The sequence below is a fragment of the Balaenoptera physalus genome, assembly GCF_965194825.1.
Source record: "Balaenoptera physalus genome assembly, chromosome: 16".
NCBI classification, from domain to species: domain Eukaryota; kingdom Metazoa; phylum Chordata; class Mammalia; order Artiodactyla; family Balaenopteridae; genus Balaenoptera; species Balaenoptera physalus.
The window spans coordinates 85866713-85888221 of record NC_138898.1 but is presented as its reverse complement, the minus strand read 5'-3'; the positions used below and the strand labels follow the sequence as shown (position 1 = coordinate 85888221).

At 42.9% G+C, this 21509-nt stretch overlaps 1 long non-coding RNA gene across 1 annotated transcript; it reads right to left on the bottom strand.

The window, feature by feature from the left end:
- Window positions 1-34: 34 nt before the first annotated feature.
- LOC309645534 lies at window positions 35-20141 on the bottom strand. The gene is made up of 2 exons (XR_014254941.1): window positions 18598-20141; window positions 35-455 (listed from the first exon to the last, which is right to left on the bottom strand). It is a non-coding gene; the product is annotated as an uncharacterized lncRNA (long non-coding RNA).
- Between the last annotated feature and the right edge of the window lie 1368 nt (window positions 20142-21509).

Genomic DNA, 21509 nt, shown 5'->3' with positions numbered 1-21509 from the left:
TTAAAAAGCAAAAAAACAAAAAACCCAGACGAGATGTCAGGAACTTTTTTTTAATTCCTTTCTTTTCAGAATAATATATTAAAAGACTAACGATCCTAGAACTGGCTTCTTATGTTTCAGTGCGCTCCGCCTTTCTTATACCTGTCCCGTTTTCACTCTTGCCCCTGGTTGGTGGGAGCCGGAGGTTGTGCAGGGCGGGTTACTATGGCACGTGAGAGGGAGAGGTGGAGTTGGAGGAAAGTCTTTGGGAACGCCACCATGCAGTGACTCAGCAAACCCTAATTGAGCATCTGATGTGTGCGTGACCGTGCGCCGATGCAGAAGGAACGTTCCGACTGAAGCCTGTCCTCAAGCAGCTTGTAGTCTATTCAGGGAGGTGAGATACCTGAGCCAACACCAGGCAGTGCTCCAGGAGTAGGAGAGGGAGAGAGCTGGACTCCTCCGGCACAGTGAGCCTAAAAGTACAGGTAAGGTTTGGATGAGCAGGGGGAAGGTCCCAAGCTCGTGTCATGATTATCTGCTGTGGTGGGATGGGCACAGCAACTGTGTTTAAATAATGCGGAGGGCAGTGAGTCAACCGTGATGAAGCTGGTGCAGAAGGAGGGGCCTCAAAGCAAGAGGCTGGTCCTCAAGAAGGAATCCAGGGAGGAGGATAAAAGGAGTGTCTGGGAGAATGGAGGGCAAAGGGACAGTTTGCAAGATGCAGCTGAAAGAAAACACCCTCCGATGGGGATGAAGGAGCCGAAGGGGGCATCCACGAAGCCCAAGTTTGGCGCTCAGGTGACTAAGGAAATGATCAGCCTGACAAAGCATGGAAAGTGGGGCTGAGAGGGACTTTGAGGGAAGAATGTTGACTCTGAAGCAATGGTGAATATTCAGGTTTGTTACCAGCTAGACCAGAGATTCAAAAATGCAATGGATGATACCAGAGATGTCTTTTAGTGGTATGAAGAACATTTTTTAAAAGCTTTAATAGTTTTGTATTTATATTCATGCATATTAGAGAAATTATAATCAGCACATCAGAATACTACTTGTTATTTCACGGCAATTATTGCACAAGATAAGGCTAAATTTATTTTTAATGAATTGGTTTAAAGAAAAACAGTAAGCAAATAAATAATAGCACAGGTGGAATACAGAATATGAAAAATTATGACAGTGGTGTGAGAATTTTTGAAATGTAGGAAATACCAAGTTAGAGATAAAACGATGATGGTTTGGGAGAGCCAACAAGACTGTGGATGTTAGGAGTCATCAACGTAAAGATGGTACTCAAGGCCTCCATAGAGAGGGTGTGGACAGAGATGAGAGTTAAGAACAAGGAATAGCTTTTAAATTATTTATGTTTTTTTTAAATTTCATTATATATATATATATATCTAGTGAAATGATCACCGTGATAAGTTTAGTTGACGTCCATCACCACAAATAATTACAATTTTTTTTTCTTGTGATGAGAACTTTTAAGATGTACTCTCTTAGCAACTTTCAAACATAGAATATACTATTGTTAATTATAGTTACCATGCTGTACATGCCCTCCCCAGGACTTACTTATAACTGGAAGTTTGTACCTTTTGACCACCTTCACCCATTTTTCCCCACCTCCCACCCCCCACCTCTGGCAACCAATCTCTCTGTATCTATGAGTTTGGTTTTCTTTCTTTTTTTCTTTCAGATTCTACATATAAATGAGATCATACAGTATTTGCCTTTCTCTGTCTGACTTATTTCACTTAGCATCATGCCTTCAAGGTCCATCCATGTTGTCGAAAATGGCAGGATTTCCAATAGCTTTTTAATAATTAGTTAGGAAATTAATGGAAGGAAATATCTCATTTGTAAGAGCAACAAGAATCATAAAATATCTAAGAGTACTTAAACAAGAAAAGTATAGGGCTTCGATTAATCAATAAAACTAAAGTGGGCTTCCCTGGTGGCGCAGTGGTTGAGAATCTGCCTGCTAATGCAGGGGACACGGGTTCGAGCCCTGGTCTGGGAAGATCCCACATGCCACGGAGCAGCTGGGCCCGTGAGCCACAACTACTGAGCCTGTGCATTTGGAGCCTGTGCCCCGCAACGGGAGGGGCCGCAATAGTGAAAGGCCCGCGCACCGCGATGAAGAGCAGTCCCCGCACCGCGATGAAGAGTGGCCCCCACCTGCCGCAACTAGAGAAAGCCCTCGCACGAACCAAAGACTCAACACAGCCAAAAATAAATAAATAAATAAATAAAGTAGCTATAAAAAAAAATTTTTTTTTAAAAAAATGTTAAAAAAAAATAAAAAAAATAAAAAAAAATAAAAAAAATAAAACTAAAGTACTTTGAGTAACTCAACCAAGGAAGACTTGAATAAGCAGAGTAATAACTAGTTCTTAGATAAGACCATAATGTAAAAGATGTAAGTCTTCCCTAAATCAGTAAATTCAATGAAGTCTCTAAATCTCAAAAGGATAATTTGGGAAACTTGACAAAACAATTCAAAAGTTTATCCAGAATGATAATGAGAAAAACCAGAACATTCTGAAACAGATGAGTAAGTGGCGGGGGGAACCTGGCCTATCAAATATTGAAAGCACAGTGAGCTGGGATTGCCACAGGAATGGCACAATCTATCAGAACAGAGTCCAGAAATAGCAGCAAATGCACATGGGAATTTAGCATGTACATGATAAAGGTGGCACTTGAATAGTGGGGAAAAGATTATTTGATAATTGTTTCTTGAACAATTAGCTAGTCAAGGGAGAGTGTGGGAAGCTGGATTTCTATTTCATTCATTACACCGAAAGATTTAAATGTAAAAACAAAATATTAAAAGGGAGAAATGGGTGAACATTCTTATAACCTTGGGAGGGAGGAGGCCCTTCTAAAATGATATGAAAACCAGTAACATGTAAACCAACTATACTCCAATAAAAATTAGAAAAAAAAAAACAGTAACAAATAAACCAAAAGGCATTTAAGTTTGATCTCATTCACAGCTAAAACTTCTATATGGCAAAGTCAAACTAGAAACATTAAACTAGGAAACTATTTCTAACACATATTAAAAAGATTGAAGCAATATATAAGAAAGATTTGTGAGTTGATAAGAAAAAGAAAAAACAACCCCAGCAAATGCGAACAAAGGACATGAACAGACAATTCACCAAAGAAAGAGAAATTACCAACAAACGTACGTGTTCAACCTTAACAATAAGTAATGCAAAATAAAACCATAATAAAACACTTTTCACCCATCAGACAAAACTGAAAAAAATTCGTAACATCAGTCTGGCAAGTATGTGCAGAAGACAGGCATTCATTGTGTAAATGTAAATTAATACAGTCTCTCTGGAGGTCGGTTTAAAAATATTTATGAAAATCTTAAATGTGCATGGTTTTGACTCAGAAATTCCATTTCCAGGAATTTATCCTACGGAAATAGTTACATAGGTGTGCAAAGCTAAATGCACAAGGGTGCTAATTGCAGCATTGTTTGAAATAATGAAAAATTGGAAACAACCCCAAAGTTCATCAGTATGGCACTGACTAAATAATTACGGTAACAATGGAAAACTAAAACTGTTAAATAGAATGCAGGAAATATAGATGTTTTAAACACAAGAATCAGTTCCCAATAAATTAATAAGTGAATAAAGCAATATGCAGAAAAGTACATACAGAGAAAGCCCATTTTTAGAAAAATTATTTATTCATAAACGTTTATGTAGGTCTGGAAGGAAATACACCAAATAGTTGATGGTGATGATTTTGAGGTCTGAGAAGAGAGGGGACTTAAGTTTACTTTTAAAAAATAGTAAAATTTATATTGCTTGAATTTTTATGTGTATGTCTTCATTCTGAAATCAGAAAATAGATATTATTTTCTAAAATAGAAAAATAAGCAGTGTCAGTGACAAGAAGCAGAGGCAGGCCCGAGGTGTCAGGGACTGTGGAGCTGGCGTGTGTGGGTTCAAGTCCCAGATCTGCACTAACAGCTAAGTTTCTCACTTTCCTTATCTATAAAATGGGAATGATTAGAGGGTTGTTGAGGAGATTGAGTAAGATAGCACAGTGCCTCCTTTGAGGCTGAAGAGAGATGGGTAGGGATAGAGACCAAGATGGGGGAGATGAGAAAGAGACCAGAACCTCAGCAAGGCTGGAGTGAGAGGCAGGAGTGGACAGAGTCAGGGTAGGAGGGGCTCAGGCAAAGGCAGGCAGCTGAGGCTGCCATGAGTCAGAGGTACACAGCTCTTCTGCTAGGTGTACAAGATCAAAGGCCTGAGAAGAGTTAGAAGTTGAAAGAACAGGGTGTGCTGGAATTATAAACCTCGCATAGCATCTGGAAGGATGAGCATCCCCTGGGAAGTCAGCCTGGACACAGCCCCGCCTGCCTGACACCTGGTAAAACTCACCTGGGACTCCACATCCTTTCCTGGGGTCACCAAGGCACTTCCAACGCTGACTTTCTACTTTTTGAAACCCCAGCAAAGCAGGGAACTCTAGGGCAGCACAGCCAGAGGTGAGAGGGCCCTGGAACATTCAAGTCAAGAGGGAGACAGGAGCTGGGTTGGGGAGACCTTTACTGGGGAGGGAATGCTTTTCGAACCAAAGGGGAGAGAAAAAAAAAGACCTCAGAAATAACACCTGCCTTATCTTTCATGGCCCATTTTACCCATTGAGATCATGTTTCAGCTCTGATGAGAGATTTCTATCAAAGATTACTACGATCACATCAAAAAGACTCAGGAGCAAATCTGAAGAGGCTCCCAATGGCCAAAGGATGGGATAATTGGAGCATCAGGAAGGGTAAGAACTGCAGTGGACTGAGTTAAATTCATGAGTTCATAATGGCTGAAAAATTGCTCGCCTTTGGAGGATGCCAGAGAATCACTTCATTATTTTGAAAACTCGTAAGTAAAGGGAAAAATCAAGCATCTAACTGCTTTTATCAGATCACTGATGAAGGGAAGTTTTTCTTTATAGAACTCTTCCAGCTAATGAACAAAGATAGAATTTTAGAATTGGAGCATCACCCTGAAGGAATGGCTCCAGGTATTGAGTTTCAACAGCAGCTAACATCACATATCACATTATAAGAGACAACCAGACATTCTATGCCTCCTGATGGAAGAATGCACCACCACCTATGAAGTGTTCTTGCCCCCTAAAAATCGAACCTAGGAATATGATCAAGCCTCTAGATGCCACTACCAATTACAGGAAATACAGAGGCGAGGAGAACACATTGAACACCAGCAAAATTGGGACTGTGGGAAACACCTCGGGGCAAACCACCTGGATTCCTCCACAAATACATCACCAGGGAAAATGAAGAGAGCAACAACCCATAGATTAAAAGAGACTCCAGGGCTTCCCTGGTGGCACAGTGGTTGAGAATCTGCCTGCTAATGCAGGGGACACGGGTTCGAGCCCTGGTCTGGGAGGATCCCACATGCCGCGGACCGACTAGGCCCGTGAGCCACAATTGCTGAGCCTGCGCGTCTGGAGCCTGTGCTCCGAAACAAGAGAGGCCGCGATAGTGAGAGGCCCGCGCACGGCGATGAAGAGTGGCCCCCGCTTGCCACAACTGGAGAAAGCCCTCGCACAGAAACGAAGACCCAACACAGCCATAAATAAATAAATTAATTAATTAATTAATTTAAAAAAAAAAAGAGAGACTGCAAAAGACATATCATCCACTGTGATTTATGGACCTTATTTAGATCCTGATTCAACGAAATGAACTTAAACTGACTTCTTACATTTATGAGACAATTGGGATTATGGCTACTGGCTGGATATTTGATGATATTAAGGAATTATTATTAATTTTTTAGGCATGATAATATATTGTGGTGGTGTATTTTTGAGTCCTGAAAGAGATAGTACTGAAATATTAATGGGAGAAATTATGTGAGGTCTGGGATTCGCTTCAGAATAAAAAGGAAAGGGAGAAAGTGCATTGGGTTGGGAGGGGAGGGGGGGTGAAACAAGAATGGCCATGAGTTGATCATTGTTGAGGCTGGTAGAATGTTTTGTCTACGCTTGGATCTGTTTGAAATTTTCCACAATAAAAAGGGTTGTTGTTTTTTTAAAAGTCAGTGTGATGAGTCAAAAATTTTCCTCCTTCGAAAAAAAATGAGGGTTGGGATCAAACAATCTACGAAGCCCCTCCCAGACCACACTCCCTCTCTAATTAAAAATAACCTTTTATTTTTCCAAAGCAATATATATGCATTGTAGAAAGTCATCAAATATTGAAAAGAAAAAAATAAACACCATATTTCCACCACCCAGAGGTTACCATTTCACAGTTTACTGTATAACATTACAGGACTTTTCCTATGCATATATATGTTTTTTAACAAAATGAGATTATCTTGCACATGCTGTTTTGAAAGCCGCTATTCTTCGTTAATGGTCTCCACTTCCCCATGTCAATAAATTTTCCTTTTTTGTTTTTTAAATAAATTTATTTATTTATTTTTGGCTGCGTTGGGTCTTTGTTGCTGTGCGCAGGCTTTCTCTAGCTGCAGTGAGCGGGGGCTACTCTTCGTTGCAGTGCGAGGGCTTCTCATTGAGGTGGCTTTGTTGAGGAGCACGGGCTCTAGGCGTGTGAGCTTCAGTAGTTGTGGTGCACGGGCTCAGTAGTTGTGGCATGTGGGCTCAGTAGTTGGGGCGTGCAGGCTTAGTTGCTCCGTGGCTTGTGGGATCTTCCCGGGCCTGGGCTCAAACCCGTGTCCCCTGCACTGGCAGGCAGATTCTTAACCACTGCGCCACCAGGGAAGTCCCAATAGATTTTCATTTTATCTAATATCCAGGCTGTATATACATTTCCCTAATTGTGCCCCAAAGTGTCCCGGTGTCTTAATCAGCATGGGCTGCCATAACAAAATACCGTAGAGTGGGTGGCTTAAACAACAGACATTCATTTCTCACAGTTTTGGAGGCTGGGAAGTCCAAGATAAAGGTGCCGGCCAGTTCCGTTCCTGGTGAGAGGTCTCTTCCTGGTTTGCAGCCAGCCAGCCACCTTCTTATTGTGTCTTCACACGGTGGAGAGAGAGTGGCTCTAGTCTTTCTTTCTCTTCAGAGGACACTAATCCTCTTAAGGATTAGGGCCCCACCCCCATGACCGCATGTAAACCTAATCACCTCTCAAAAATCTCCCTCCCAAATGCTATCACACTGGAGCATATTCAACATGTGATTTTCAGACCGAGATTCTATCCAGAGCCAGGCATTGCAACCGGTGGTTATGTTTCTTTGTCTCGTCTAATTTGACACATTATCTTTGCTTCCTTTGTTCCCATAACTCACACTCCCTGCATTGTGCTTGGTTGTTTCCTCAGGGTGCCTCTAAGGTTTATAGGCACAAAGAGAGTCGCTTGCTATTCAGACTCAGGTGCCCCTAATAGATGCGCCTTCAGAGGGGCAGCGTGTTCTGAGGGTCCAGCTTCCATTCTTGCTTGCTCCTCTGCCAAGTCCAAACTGCCCCCAGGATGAAGTGAGGAGCATTGTTGGCTGGGGACTCATCCAGGCCACCCACTGGCCTCTGCCACCACCCCAGGGCAATCTTTTGCCACCAAAAATGGCTGGGAGCCAGAAACCGCAGGCTGGAGGCACCAGAGATTGGTGTCACCACCATTTCAAAAAATTTCCACTGACCATCTGGTGACCTTATGCTGATTGTGTTTGACATTCCTGCCTTAAAGCCCAGGGATGGGTGGAACGGCGGATGTACACATTCCAGAAATTTCAGAGTCATGAGGGGAGACTTTCTGGAAAAATTAGCAACCAGAGGGAAAATTTTAAATATATATATTACTTATTTCACCGCCCATTCAGATCCGAAGTCACTTTGCTCGTTTAGTAACATAAAATGCATCCTTGCATTTGGGTCATAAAACTGTCGAGTTGGTCTACTTAGAGATAAGGAAATCTAAAAAATGGAGGACACCTCCCCCCTCGATTTTGAGGTTGGGGTGGGTGAGTGGAAAGCTCTATGGGGAAAAGTTCCCCTCCTCTCCTTTTTTTTCTTTCTTCCTTTCCCACCTAGCAGGTCCTAAGGCAAGAGAAAGAAGACAGCTCCTAATAGGAACTTCTTATAGAGGCAAAGCCATACACCCGGGGAGGGAAGAGCGCCTGACCACAGAACAGACCTGAACAGGGAGAGTCGGCTTCTAGAATTCCCTGCTGGGATGGGGGTTATCCACATCCTTCCCAAGAAGAGAATAGGTGGCTGCCTACCCAACCTTGCTGCCCTCAATCATTGCTTTGAATGAGGACTGCCCCCAGCCCACCCTTCCCATGATGGACGGAGGATTGCCCTTCCATTGCCGTTGTGAAGTGTGGGGGTGCCTCTCTGGGAGAAGGGGCATCGCCCCTGTCCACCAACAGACCACTGCTCTTTACACCTTGGAAGGGGAGTCCACTTGTAAAGGGGCTTTACAGTGTATGCAGTGGGGGCGGGTACAAGAGGACAGCAGCGAGGCCAGCCATTGCTGGTGCAGATGAAGAAACAGCATCAAACCACCAGATCAATTCAGGGAGAGGATGGATGGGGTGCAGCTGTAGAGGCGTCCAGCCAAGGAGGCAAGCAACAGCTGTCCCTCCCAGAAGGGTGAGTCGGATGAGCTCAGGTGGCCAGAAAGTGACTGTGGCACCCTGGGTGGGCCCAGTGGACAAGAGTCCCTGACTCTGGTGGTACTGCAGCCCAAGAGGAGACTCTACCACCCAGGTGATGTGCTAATTGCATGGCTCTCAACTGGGCGCTTTTGTCCCCCCCCAGGGGACGTCTGGCAATATTATTGGTTGTCTCAACTGAAAATGGAGTTGCTCCTGGCATCTAGCAGGTAGAGGCCAGAGGGGCTGCCTAAATATCCTACAATGCACAGGACAGTCCCCCTACCAGCACCTGGTCTGAAAGAAGCTTCTGGTCTGAAATGTCAATAGCACTGAGGTCAAGAAACCTCGTGTCTTGAGACTCCCCTGGTGGTGCAGTGGTTAAGAATCTGCCTGCCAGTGCAGGGGACACGGGTTTGAGCCCTGGTCCGGGAAGATCCCACATGCTGCAGAGCAACTAAGCCCATGCGCCACAACTACTGAGCCTGCGCTCTAGAGCCCGCGAGCCACAACTACTGAAGCCTGCGCACCTAGAGCCCGTGCTCCCCAACAAGAGAAGCTAGCGAGGGCTTCCCTGGTGGTGCAGTGGTTGAGAATCTGCCTGCCAATGCAGGGGACACGGGTTTGAGCCCTGGTCTGGGAAGATCCCACATGCCGTGGAGCAACTGGGTCCGTGAGCCACAACTACTGAGTCTGCGCGTCTGGAGCCTGTGCTCCGCAAGAAGAGAGGCCGCGATAGTGAGAGGCCCGTGCACCGCGATGAAGAGTGGCCCCAGCTCGCCGCAACTAGAGAAAGCCCTCGCACAGAAACGAAGACCCAACACAGCCAAAAATAAATTAAATAAAAAAACAAAAAACAAACAAAAACCTTGCGTCTTGTGGTTAAGAAGCCCTGAGTTAGAGGATCTTAACCTTTAGAATGTGGTACCTTGAGATTACTGTGGTAAAACCTAACAACTTTATTTCATTCCCCAGTTTTTGTATGTTTTTGAGTGTGCCAGTAAGACTTCTTATTTCTAACTCAGATTGGGTGGGGGTGGGGAATTACACAAAATCTTCCTTGAGTTCTAACCTTTATCACTTGCTAACACTTTATGTTTATATTCTGTCCTGTTAACAACTGGTTATTGACCCCTGATGTATGCACAATGAAAGCTCTGAAATCACATTTCTATTTTTTTAGATCAGTTTTATCGAGGTATAATTTACATATAACAAAATGTACCCATTTCAAGCCTACAGTTTGATGAGTTTTGACAACTCTATATGCCTACATCCACAAGTTCAAAAAGAAAACCAAAACTATGTTTAGATTTATGGAGTAAGGATTAGAAATGTGGACTTTGAAGTCAAACAGACCTCGGTTCAAATCCCAGCTCTTCCATCCACTAAGCCTGTTTTCTCATCAGTAAAATTGGATTAATGATATCCACCAAAGGGGTTATCCTGAGAATTAAACTGACACACCTGAAGCATTTAGCTCAGAGCCTGCCTGGTTCGTGGCAAAGGGCTTCAGCAATGGTCCTAATAATCATGGTCATTAGCGTCCTCACCGTTTCATGATATACTTGGCTAATAGAGTCTCTTTTTTCTGTATCTACGTGTCTTCCCAGAATGATCACACCCTTTCCAAGATGACAATAATCATATACACACATGTGATTCCCAAACTAGTATTTCCAACCTCTCTCCTGGGCTCCAAGAGAACAGGTCAGTTTCCTGCACTCGTTATCCTCCCCCCAAGCCACCTGCCGTGTCTTAGGCTGCCGGCTCAACGGCATCACATCCAGTCTCCGGAGGCAGAGATACCGGCATCCTTTCTCTCTCACACACACCCTTTATTCATTAGGATATCAATTTAACTGCTTCAAAACAGACCCAAACAACAGTGGTTTAACCTAAATGGGAAGTTATTCCTTGCTCATATACGCATCTAGACGTAAGCAGTCCATAGCAGATCTGAAGGCTGCAGGATATCCAGGGCCAGGCTCTTGCTCTTTCTGCTTGGTTGCTCTGCATTGCAAGGGCGTTGCCTTTGTTCCACGAGGTCTGAGTGCCTTACTGCCAGGTCCACATTTCGTGCAGCAGGGTGGTGCTTGCTTACGATTCAACAGGCACTGCATTTAATCCACATACCACCTAAGAGGCTGCAGTTTTATTAGGTTGAACCATACAAAATTGCCATTTTTGTTGGTCAAATATGGTAGAATATTGGCAATATTGTATAATTCAACCCCATACTAGCTCTACTTTACAGATTTAGGACCCTGACGCACAGTGAAGTCAAGTGACTTGCCCCGAGTCACACGGCAAGTGAATGGCAGAGAAGGTATTCAAATTCAAAGCCTCCCTGGGAGCTGGGCCTGTGGCAGATTCCTCGGTGAGTAAGGTTTGGCTCCTCTGTCCGCCATATGCTTATAACCAAGTTGGAGAGCAACATGTGAACACTGGAAAGCTAAACAGCAACAGCTTAATATAGCTATGTTAGAATGTCACCAGGCCATCTATGATGTTTTTCCCCCAAGTGAGTGGTAAGGCAAGACCTTCTTTCTCTAGAAGTTGAGGAGACAGAACAGTGGCCCCAGACTGGTGTGGCCGGGAAGGCTCCCAAGAAGAAGAGTCTTCAGCTGAGTCTTGAAAGCGGCGGAGTTTCAGTTTCATGGTGGTGGTGGAAGTGATATTTAGTGGTAATAATCCAATTCTGTGCCATTTAACAAAAGCTTGAGATGTTACCTATGAAGACTTGGGTTTCTGTCCTTACTTGGTTGTGTGCACACATGTGGGGTATACACTCCAGTAGCGTACTTGTGGATTTCTTCCTGTTGTATCTCTTCATGTTTCTCGCTTGTGTATGTGCATCTGGGTATATCTTTCTGTGTCTCTGTCTTTCTGTGTCTTAGCATTTGTTTCTCTCTCACCCTCCCCTTCCTTCCTTTCTTTATTTCTCTATCACTTGCTCTCTCTCATCATCTGTCTCTCCTCATCTTTGCTCTATAATTGGTCCCATAAAAATCCTATCTTTTATTATGCATTGCACATATTATACAGTTTGATGTGCCCTGCCCCTACTTTAAAATGCAAAGGGACAGAATGTTCCATGGCTCCACCTAAATCTCTCTTTCATTTTATTGCTCCTTCCCCTGGCCTTTGATTTAATTAATTTGTTTTTATTTTTATCAAGTTAGACACATACATCATTTTAAAAGTCAAATACTCAAATACAAAGTCAAAGACTAATCCTGAAGAAAAACAACCCCAGGGAACTCCCTGGCAGTCCAGTGGTTAGGACTCTGCTCTTTCACTGCTGAGGGCCTGGGTTCGATCCCTGGTCGGGGAACTAAGATCCCACAAGCCGTACGGTGCGGCCAAAAATAAATAAATAAAGGCAACCTCACCTCATTACACTCTCCACCTGCTTCTCAGATTCAATCATTTTCAAGTCTTTCAGCCATTCCTTCTGGTATGTACCTCCCTGTTTCTAAACAGCATGCTTGTGCAGCTATTTCTCCATTTTGTTCAGTTTTAGATATGATTTCTTAAAACAGAAAATGAGAGCTTAACTCTGACACCTGAATCCACACACATACACAACTCTTCCCCTTCCCTCATCCTCCCTGAAAAAAATTATGTCCTAATTTTTGGTCAGAGCAGAATACAGTGTTTATAACATTATTATTATTATAAAAATATTATTTACAGCTGAGCCATGTGATAGACTATGATTGTATTTTCTTTCTCGGAGTTTTCTTCCCCTGGAGTTAATTGTCAAATTAACAAGTTTTTGTTTGTCTAGTTTTCCAGGTACCTATCTCAAAGGTGATTGATCAGCCTAATCTTTTTTTTTTTTAATTTTTACTTTTTGCTGCGTTGGGTCTTCGTTGCTGCACAAGGGCTTTCTCTAGTTGCGGCGAGCGGGGGCTACTCCTCGTTGTGGTGCGTGGGCTTCTCATTGCGGTGGCTTCTTGTTGCGGAGCACCGGCTCTCGGCCTGCAGCCTTCAGTAGTTGTGGCACACGGGCTTATTTGCTCTGAGAGATGTGGGGTCTCCCCAGGCCAGGGCTCGAACCCGTGTCCCCTGCACTGGCAGGCGGATTCTTAACCACTGCGCCACCAGGGAAGTCCCCCAGCCTAATCTTGAAGACATCTGTCTTGTAGCCCTTCATCCCGTTAGGTGGCTCTAGGTGGTTTGCTGTAGGCTGTGACACAGCTGTCATCCTGGGACACTTTTCACCTCTCTCCCCCGCTCCTGTTCCTGAGCCCTGTTTCCTCTTTCTTGGATTATTCCTTCATCTTATTGGAGCCTCTCCTCCAACAGCTTCCTGGGAAAGTGTGTCAGGGTGATAATTTTTTTGCCACTTCATATACCTGAAAATGGCTTTTACCCTAACTGGACTGATAGTTTGGCGAGGTACAGAATTCTAGGTTTTCAATCATCTTTCCTCAGACTTTTTCTTAAATTTCTTTATCAGTCTCTTTTGATAATAGTTTTTCAATAAACTGTATTAAGACTAATATCATGCTTTTCCATGGAAGGCTTGCTTTTTTAAAAATTGTGCTGTAATTGACATATAACATTGTGTTAGTTTTAGGCGTACAGCATAATGATTTTTTGTAAGCATATTTCCTCAGAATTTTGAAGGCATTGCTTTATTGTCTTCTAGTTTTCAATGATGTTGTTGAAAAGTCTGAAGTCACTCTGATTTCCTGTTCTTTCTTTCTATAAACTTGCAGAATCTTTGCTTTGGCTTCTGCATTCTGAAATTTCAAGATTATCTGTCTTCATATGGGTTTATTTTAATTCAATGTATTCAATGACACATGGGGCCTCCCCACCTAGAAATTTAGTTTCTTCAATTCTGGCAATTTTTCTAGAGGTTTATTTTATTTTATTCTGATAATTTCTTCCTGTCTAGTTTTTTGATGTTGGATCGATCTCCTAAACGGATCCTTGAATTTTCTTTTTCTTTTTTTTTTTTTTTTTTTTTACTGATGTATAGTTGATTTACAATGGTGTGCCAATCTCTGCTGTACAGCAAAGTGACTCAATTATACATATATATACGTCTTTTTTAAAATATTCTTTTCCATTATGATCTATCCCAGGAGATTGGATATAGTTCCTTGTGCTATACAGTAGGACCTTGTTGTTTACCTATTCTAGATGTTATGGCATTTGCATCTACCAACTCCAAACTCCCAGTCCATCCCTTCCTCCCCCCACCCCGCCACCCCTCGGCAACCACAAGTCTGATCTCTATGTCTGTGAGTCTGTTTCTGTTTCGTAGATAGGTTCATTTGTGCCATATTGAATTTTCTCATTATTTTGTGTCTTTGCCATTTGTTCTACTATCCAGGAGCTTTTTTTCACCTTTACTTTCCAACGCTTCTACTGAATTTTTCATTTTCAGTATCATAGTTTTAATTTTTAAGAGATTTTTTTTTTGTTGTTCTCTGAATGTTCCTTTTACATGGTATTTTTTATTTATTTCAAGGATGAAATATCAATCTTATCTATCCTGAAATATCAATCTTATCTTATCTAATTAACAATAATAATTTTTTCTCTAAGATTTTCTTCTGCTCCTGCTTCTCCCAAGGTCATTATTTGTTTCTCTTTGTTGCTTTGGTTTCTGTCTCTTATGGTCAAAGGCTGGTGTGACCTTCAGCTCTCCATTTATATGTCAGTATCCGAAGGTCTTTCTCTTGAGCCATGGGTTAATCCAGAAAGGACTCCACCAATCATCAGTGGGGGTGTGGGAGTGGGAACAGAGGTCATAATCTTAGCTTCTAGCACTAAGAAATGTGAATGAAGGGAGAGGGGCCGCTGGAGGTTTCGCTGGCCCTGTTAAGCCCCCGCCCTCTGCTGTGTTACATCCTCTGGCCCCGAGTTCCTCTTGCTCAAGCTCTTCAGAGAGTCAGCATCACATCTTCACCCTCGACTGGAGGAGGGACCGTCATCTTGTTCAGGGTGAAGAAGGGGAGCTAAGAATCTGTTTCTTTATCAACTTAATTTTAATTAGGCAAAATACACTTAACAAAAAATTTATCATCTTAACCACCTTAACCAGCATACAGTTCAGTAGTGAAAAGTCCATTCACACTGTTGTGCAACCCATGTCAGCTTTCTACTGAGCTCTCCCATTGCTAGCTTAGGTCTTAGCTTTCTTTGGTCTGCTGTGAGTCACTTGCTGTGGTCCAGCTGCTTTTCAATTTCAAAACACTTTGTTATCATTTTCTCCTTTTTGTCTTCTTTATCCATGAGGGTTCATATCTTAAAATAAATTTTTAAACTCTTTTTTCAGTGGGGTTTCAGGAAGCAGAAGAGGTAAAGGTGAGTGTACCTCCATACTTAGTCTCTAAATTGTGTTACTTCTGAGTGATATAATTTCTGATTATTTTTCCCCTTGTGGGTAAGCGGCTTTCAATTTTTAAAAAAGTGTTATTTCCTCAATGTAAAAATATACATGATTATGAAAAACAGTTTAGCAGTTCCTCAAAAAGTTAAACAGAGTTATTGTATCACCTAGCAATTCCACTCCCAGGTGTATACCCAAGAGAATTATAAACATACGTCCAGGGAATTCCCTGGCGGTCCAGTGGTTAGGACTCCGCATGCGCTTTCACTGCCAAGGGCCCGGGTTCAATCTCTGGTCAGGAATCTAGGATCCCGCAAGCAAATAAAAAATAAAAAGAAATAAACATGTGTCCACACCAAAACGTATACATGAACGTTCATTGCAGCATTATTCATAATAGCCAAAAAGTGGAAACAATTCAAATGTTCATCAGCAGATGAGTGGATAAACAAAGTGTGGTTTATCTATACAGTGGAATATCATTCAGCCATAAAAATGAAGTACTCACACACACAACACAGATGAACGCTAAAAACACTGTGCTAAGTGAAAGAATCCAGACACAAAAAGGTTATGTATTATATGTCCATTTATATGAATATGCTAGAAACCACCAAACTGTACACTTCAAGATGGTGAATTTTGTGGTATAGGAATTACATCTCAATTTTTTTTTTTCCGGGCCGCGCTGCGAGGCTTGTGGGATCTTAGTTCCCCGACCAGGGATCAAACCCATGCCCCCTGCAGTGGAAACGAGGAGCCCTAACCACTTACCAGGGACAAAAAAATTTTAAGTAAGAGACCTAAAAATTTAATAGGATATCAAATTCTCTTTTTGTTATGGATTGTGGAGAGGCGGAATGTGAAGATCAAGATCTACCTTGTGGGCTAAACCTCTGACGCTCACACAATATTTAACACACAGCTGGGATTGGCCATGATGCTGAGAAAGGAAGAAACTCTGGTGACAGCAGAGGAATACAGCAGCAAGATCACAAACAAATGAAAAGCCAGGATTCCGAGTCTCAACTCTGTCCCTGAGTCTTTTTTTCTTATCTGTAAAGTGAGAAGTTTGGATTAAATCCTGAGCCCTACCCAGATAAGATTTAGCAGCTCTGGGTTGAGGCCCAGAAATCTGATTTTTTAAAAGTTCCCACGTGATTCTGATGCTTGTCTAGGTTCAGAAACCTCTTTTGAGAAAATGAAGTATTCCAATGGTAAAAAAAAAAAAATTATGTCAAACTGTGTATAGTCTGAGACTCTTGAACTTCAGAAATTCTTTGTATGAAAGGTCAACAGATTAAAAAGGTCAGACCCCCCGATCGTATGCTAAGTATATTTGCCAATAGGAAACTTGTAACAAATATAGTTATTCTAGAGCAGAACCAGGTATCAAGCCCATCCATTTGGGACCCTATTCGAAGCGGGTAAGTTATATATGTAGCTCATTCCCACGCTCCATTCTTTTAAGCCTCCCTGGCCTTTACCTGTCCTGTCCCCCTTTGCCTGAATACCCTTCCAATCTTTCTGGACAATTCTTATGTGCCCTCCAAGACTCAGTGCAAATTTCCTTTCCTTCAGAAAGCCTCCTTGACCTCTCTTATTGAGCTAATTCCCCATTCTGTGTGTTCCCTTAGTGTTCTGTATGCCCACCTGCCATCATTGTATATGAGCTATAACAAATTACCTCAAAACACAGTGGCTTGAAACAATTATAATTTATTATCTCCCAGTGTCTGTGGGTCAGGAATTCAGGACATGGCTTGTCTCTGCCCCACAGTGTTTGGGGCCTCAGCTGGAAGACCAGAAGCCTGGAGGGCTGAAGTCACCTGCAGGCTTGACTGAGGCTGGAGAATTCATTTCCTAGATGGGTCATGGCCCATGGCAGGCGTGTTGGTGCTAGCTATTGGCAGAGGTCTCAGATCCTCCCTGTACGGGCCTCTCTGCAGGCTGCTTGGATGGCCCCGGATAGGGCAGCTGGCTTCCCCCAGAATGGGTGATGCACGAGACAGCAAGAAAGCCCAGACTCTTTTATGACCCAGACTCAGAAGTCACATACTATCTTTCCATCACATTCTATCTGTTGGGAGTGAGTCCCTAAGGCTAGCAAACATTCAAGGGGAGGGGAATTAGATTCTACTTTTTGGAGGGAGGAGCATCACCGAATATGTGGACATATTTTAGGACCACCACAACCATTTTGCGTTACATAATATTTAATTACATGTTTCTCTGTAGGCACCCCCGTAACAGGGCTCTGACACAGGGCCCGGCACCAGGGAGCACTCAAAAGATATTTAGCTATTGCTTGGATATCAGAGAATCTAATCACCCTGGTGACGGAGCAGTTGAACCTTCTCTGGCTTCTGAGAATGGACTCAAGAAACTTGGATTCAGTGGTCCAGGCTGTCTGACGTGTCCTCCAAGTGCCCTCAACACTCTCCTAGCAAATCCCTCAGGCTTGGTTAGGATATTTCAAGGTTTAGGGTGGGATATTAGTACAATGCTGTAGAGCTTAAAATATAACATACATGTTCTAGAGACACAGTAATCTCAACCTGCCCAAACTGTGTGCCTCTCTCCCAAACCTGCCGCACCCCTCGTGTCATCATTCCAGTGAAGGACACCAAAAGCCTGGGCACCATCCTGTATTCCCACCTCTGCTTTTTCCCCCACAACCACTCAGATGTTAAGTCCTACAATGAGGGGCAAGGACCCAGGGGGAAACACTCAGTTACTGCAGGGGGGTGTTTGGAGCCACATGTACACTGAGTATTGTCTATGGATTGGATAAATGATATCTCATTTACACATAGTTTTAAATTTAAATAACATGTTAAAAGTACAAATTCACCTTAAAGTATTCCTGAATTCATAGCAGTCTTTGGTAATACGGATTTTTTTCCATCAACAGGTATCTTCATGGGGATCCATGAAACTTTTTGGTGTTAAAGAGAGATCCCTAAAATTAGTTCCACAGATATACTTGTACCTGTGAAAAATGTAAATAAATTATGGAATAACCATACAATGGAATACTAGATAGCCATGAAAAAGAATGAAGAAGTGCTTTAGGAACTGATATGGAATGACCTCCAAGATATATTGTTAACTGGAAAAAGCAAGTTGCAAAAGCAGTGGGCTACAAGTTGTATACATGCCTGTAACAGCAATGGGGACTCTGGTACACATGGTTTCCCCCAGAGAAGAAAGATGGAAGCAGAGCTGTAGACCACACAGTCTGGAGATGAGGACTAGGCAGAGACATTTTTCACAATATACCCTCGGCATCTTTTGTATTTTGAATGATGTGACCGTATCGCTTTTCCTCTTTTTTAAAAAAAATATTTATTTATTTATTTATTTGGCTGCACCGGGTCTTAGTTGCAGCATGTGGGACCTTTAGTTGCAGCATGCGGGATCTTTAGTTGCGGCATGCGGGATCCAGTTCCCTGACCAGGGATTGAACCGGGCCCCCTGCATTGGAAGCATGGAGTCTTAGCCACTGGACCACCAGGGAAGTCCCTTGCTTATTTTTCAAAACCAAATTGAATTGAAATTTTAAGAAAGGAGAGTCCTCCAAATAGGTTGGCATCGATGGATTTAGATTCCATCTCCTTAACATCACTCACAGGCATCCAAACTTCTCTCACAGAATCCTTGAGCAGCTCCTCACTGCTTTTTGCATCAATTTCAAATTCATCAACACAGCATTCACAGCCCTTGTGATCTGGTCCTTTTCAGCTCTCTCTCTCTGCCTTCTCTTCCAAAATCTCTGGTTCAGAACTGTGAGAAATAAACGTCTGTCATTTATAAGTCTCCCCAGTCCAAGATATCCTGTTATAACAGCACGAACAGACTAAGACACCTCCCATTCAATCCATCTTCTAAACCACCACCATAGTTTCCTTCCTAAAACTCAGACCTAACTGTGTCACTTACTTTCTCAAAATCTTTCAGATAATCTGAAGCCAGTTTACCTCTGGTTCAGGACTGCTGGGCTCCTTCCAATTCCCCGAGGGGGCTGGGTCTCTCATACCTCCATGCCCTTGTCACGTTTCCTCTACTTGGACCCCCATTCCTCCCCTAACCTCTGGGGGCTCATCTCCACCTACATTCCAGGATCCAACCCATGTGTTACCTCTTCTAGGAAGTACTTTCTGCCCCCTCTCCAAGGTGAGTTAGACAACCCTTCTCATTCATTCAGCCTTCTGTAAAGATTTCTTGTCACCAGTAGGCTAGGACCCCTACTAGGTGCTGTAGGTACGGAAATTAAAAACATAGCCCTTATAGAGATTATCATACTAAGTGAAGTAAGTCAGAAAGAGAAAGGCAGATACCATATGATATCACTTATATGTGGAATCTAAAATATGGCACAAATGAACCTATCTACAAAACAGAAACAGACTCACAGACATCGAGATCAGGCTTGTGGTTGCCAAGGGGGAGGGGGGAAGGGAGAGGGATGGAGTGGGAGTCTGGGGTTGGTAGATGCAAACTATTACATTTAGAATGGATAAACAACAAGGTCCTACTGTATAGCACAGGGAACTGTATCCCATCTCCTGGGATAAACCATAATGGAAAAGAATATTAAAAAAAGGAATGTGTATATGTATATAACTGAGTCATTTTGCTGTACAGCAGACATTGGCACACCATTGTAAGTCAACTATACTTCAATAATAATAATAATAATTTTAAAAAACATCGGCCTTACTCTTAAGAAAATAGCAGATTAGTGGCAAGGTATCCATTAGGATTAAGTCAATGCCTCCTCACCGAGTTCGCAGCCCTTGGACTGGGAAGTCAACTTGAGTGTGGAATTTTCAGTCTTTCAGCTGACGGAACAGTTTCTGCCCTCCTCCCCTGTCCTCCTAAGACACGGTGCTCACAGCCAGAGTCTTATCGCCTGGTAATACAGAACTCAATTGTCTCCTTTATCTCCTCTACCAGATTGTGTGCTCCAAGAGCGGGGAGTAAAATGAAAAAAAAAAAAAAAGTTACATGAAGGTGGCGTAATTATAACCAGGCCTTGAAGAATGGAGAGAATTTCCACCCTTGCTGTAGATGTGGAAGCAGAAGAACATTCCTACTTGAGGGAACAGGGTGAGCAGAGGAGGGATGTGCCAACATCAAAGAAGTCACGTGGCTCCCTGTGGCTGTAATGAAAGACGCGTGTGTGTGTGTGTGTGCACGCACACACACACACACACACACACGCACTCGTGCACGGTGGGGGAGGGGAGGTTGTGGGAGAGCTGTGTGAGATAAACTGGGTACAGATTACTTGAAAGATTTTGAGAAAGTGATATAGTTAGATTTGAGTTTTAGGAAGGAAACTCTGGTTTAGAAGATGGATTGAATGGGGAGGGGGTATCCCTTAAGGTCTGTCCCTTATATTATAACAGAATCCCATAGTGAGGAAATTTATTTCTCACATTTCAGGAGACTGGAAGTCCAAGATCAAGGCGCTGGCAGATTCAGTGTCAGGTGAGGGTCTGCTTCCTGGCTCGTAGACAGCTGTCTTCTCACTGTGTCCTCATAGAAGGGGCAAGGGAGTTCTCCAGGGTCTCTCTTATAAGGGAACTATCACATTGATGAGGGCTCATGCCAAAAGGGCCCACTTCCCAAAGGCCCCGTCTCCAAGTACTATCACACTGCGAGTTAGGATTTCACTGTATGAATACTGGGGGAACACGACATCCAGTCAATTGCAGGGGGAGAGGGAGGCAACAGGGAGATCTGTTAGGAGCCAGCAGGACATGATAACTAATTGAACGCGGAGAGTGAACAAGATTCTTACTGGACCAGTTCCTCTTCTCAGTCCCCACGTGCATCAAGTCACCACGTGACTGTAGCACGTTCATTGCTAAGGCCTCAGCTCAGTCTTCCCCACCCTGGTCTCTTGCCTGGGGCAGGCTGTAGATCTTCATGATACCTTGCAGTTACACTGCTCCCAACCGCTAAAGAAAAGCAGCCTTGCTCTATTTATTTTTGTAGGTATACATCTCAGTCGTTTTTAGGGTATTCACAAAGTTGGGCAACCATCAGTTTTAGAACATTTTTATAATCCCCCAAAGAAACCCCATACCCTTATCTGTCACTCCTCAATGCCCCCACCCCCTCCCAGTCCTGTACAACCACTAATTCGCTTTATGTCTCTATACACTTGTTTATTCTGACATGTCATATAAATGAAATCATACAACATGTGGTCTTTTTTGTGTCTGGCTTTTTTCTCTTAGCATAATGTTTTCAAGCATCATCCATGTGGTAGCGTGTATCAGTACTTCATTCCTTTTTATTGTCAAATAATATTTCATGGTTTGGCTGTCCCACATTTTGTTTATCCATTCATCAGTTGATGGACATCTGGATTGTTTCCAGTTTTTGACTGTTGTAACTCTTTGACTAACTTCCAGACTCTTTTCCAAAGCATTTTACATTCCCATCAGCAGTGTATGAGAGTTCCAATTTCTCTACTTCCATACTGATGTAGAGATACTGATACTTCTATCTTTTTTTACTATAGCCATAC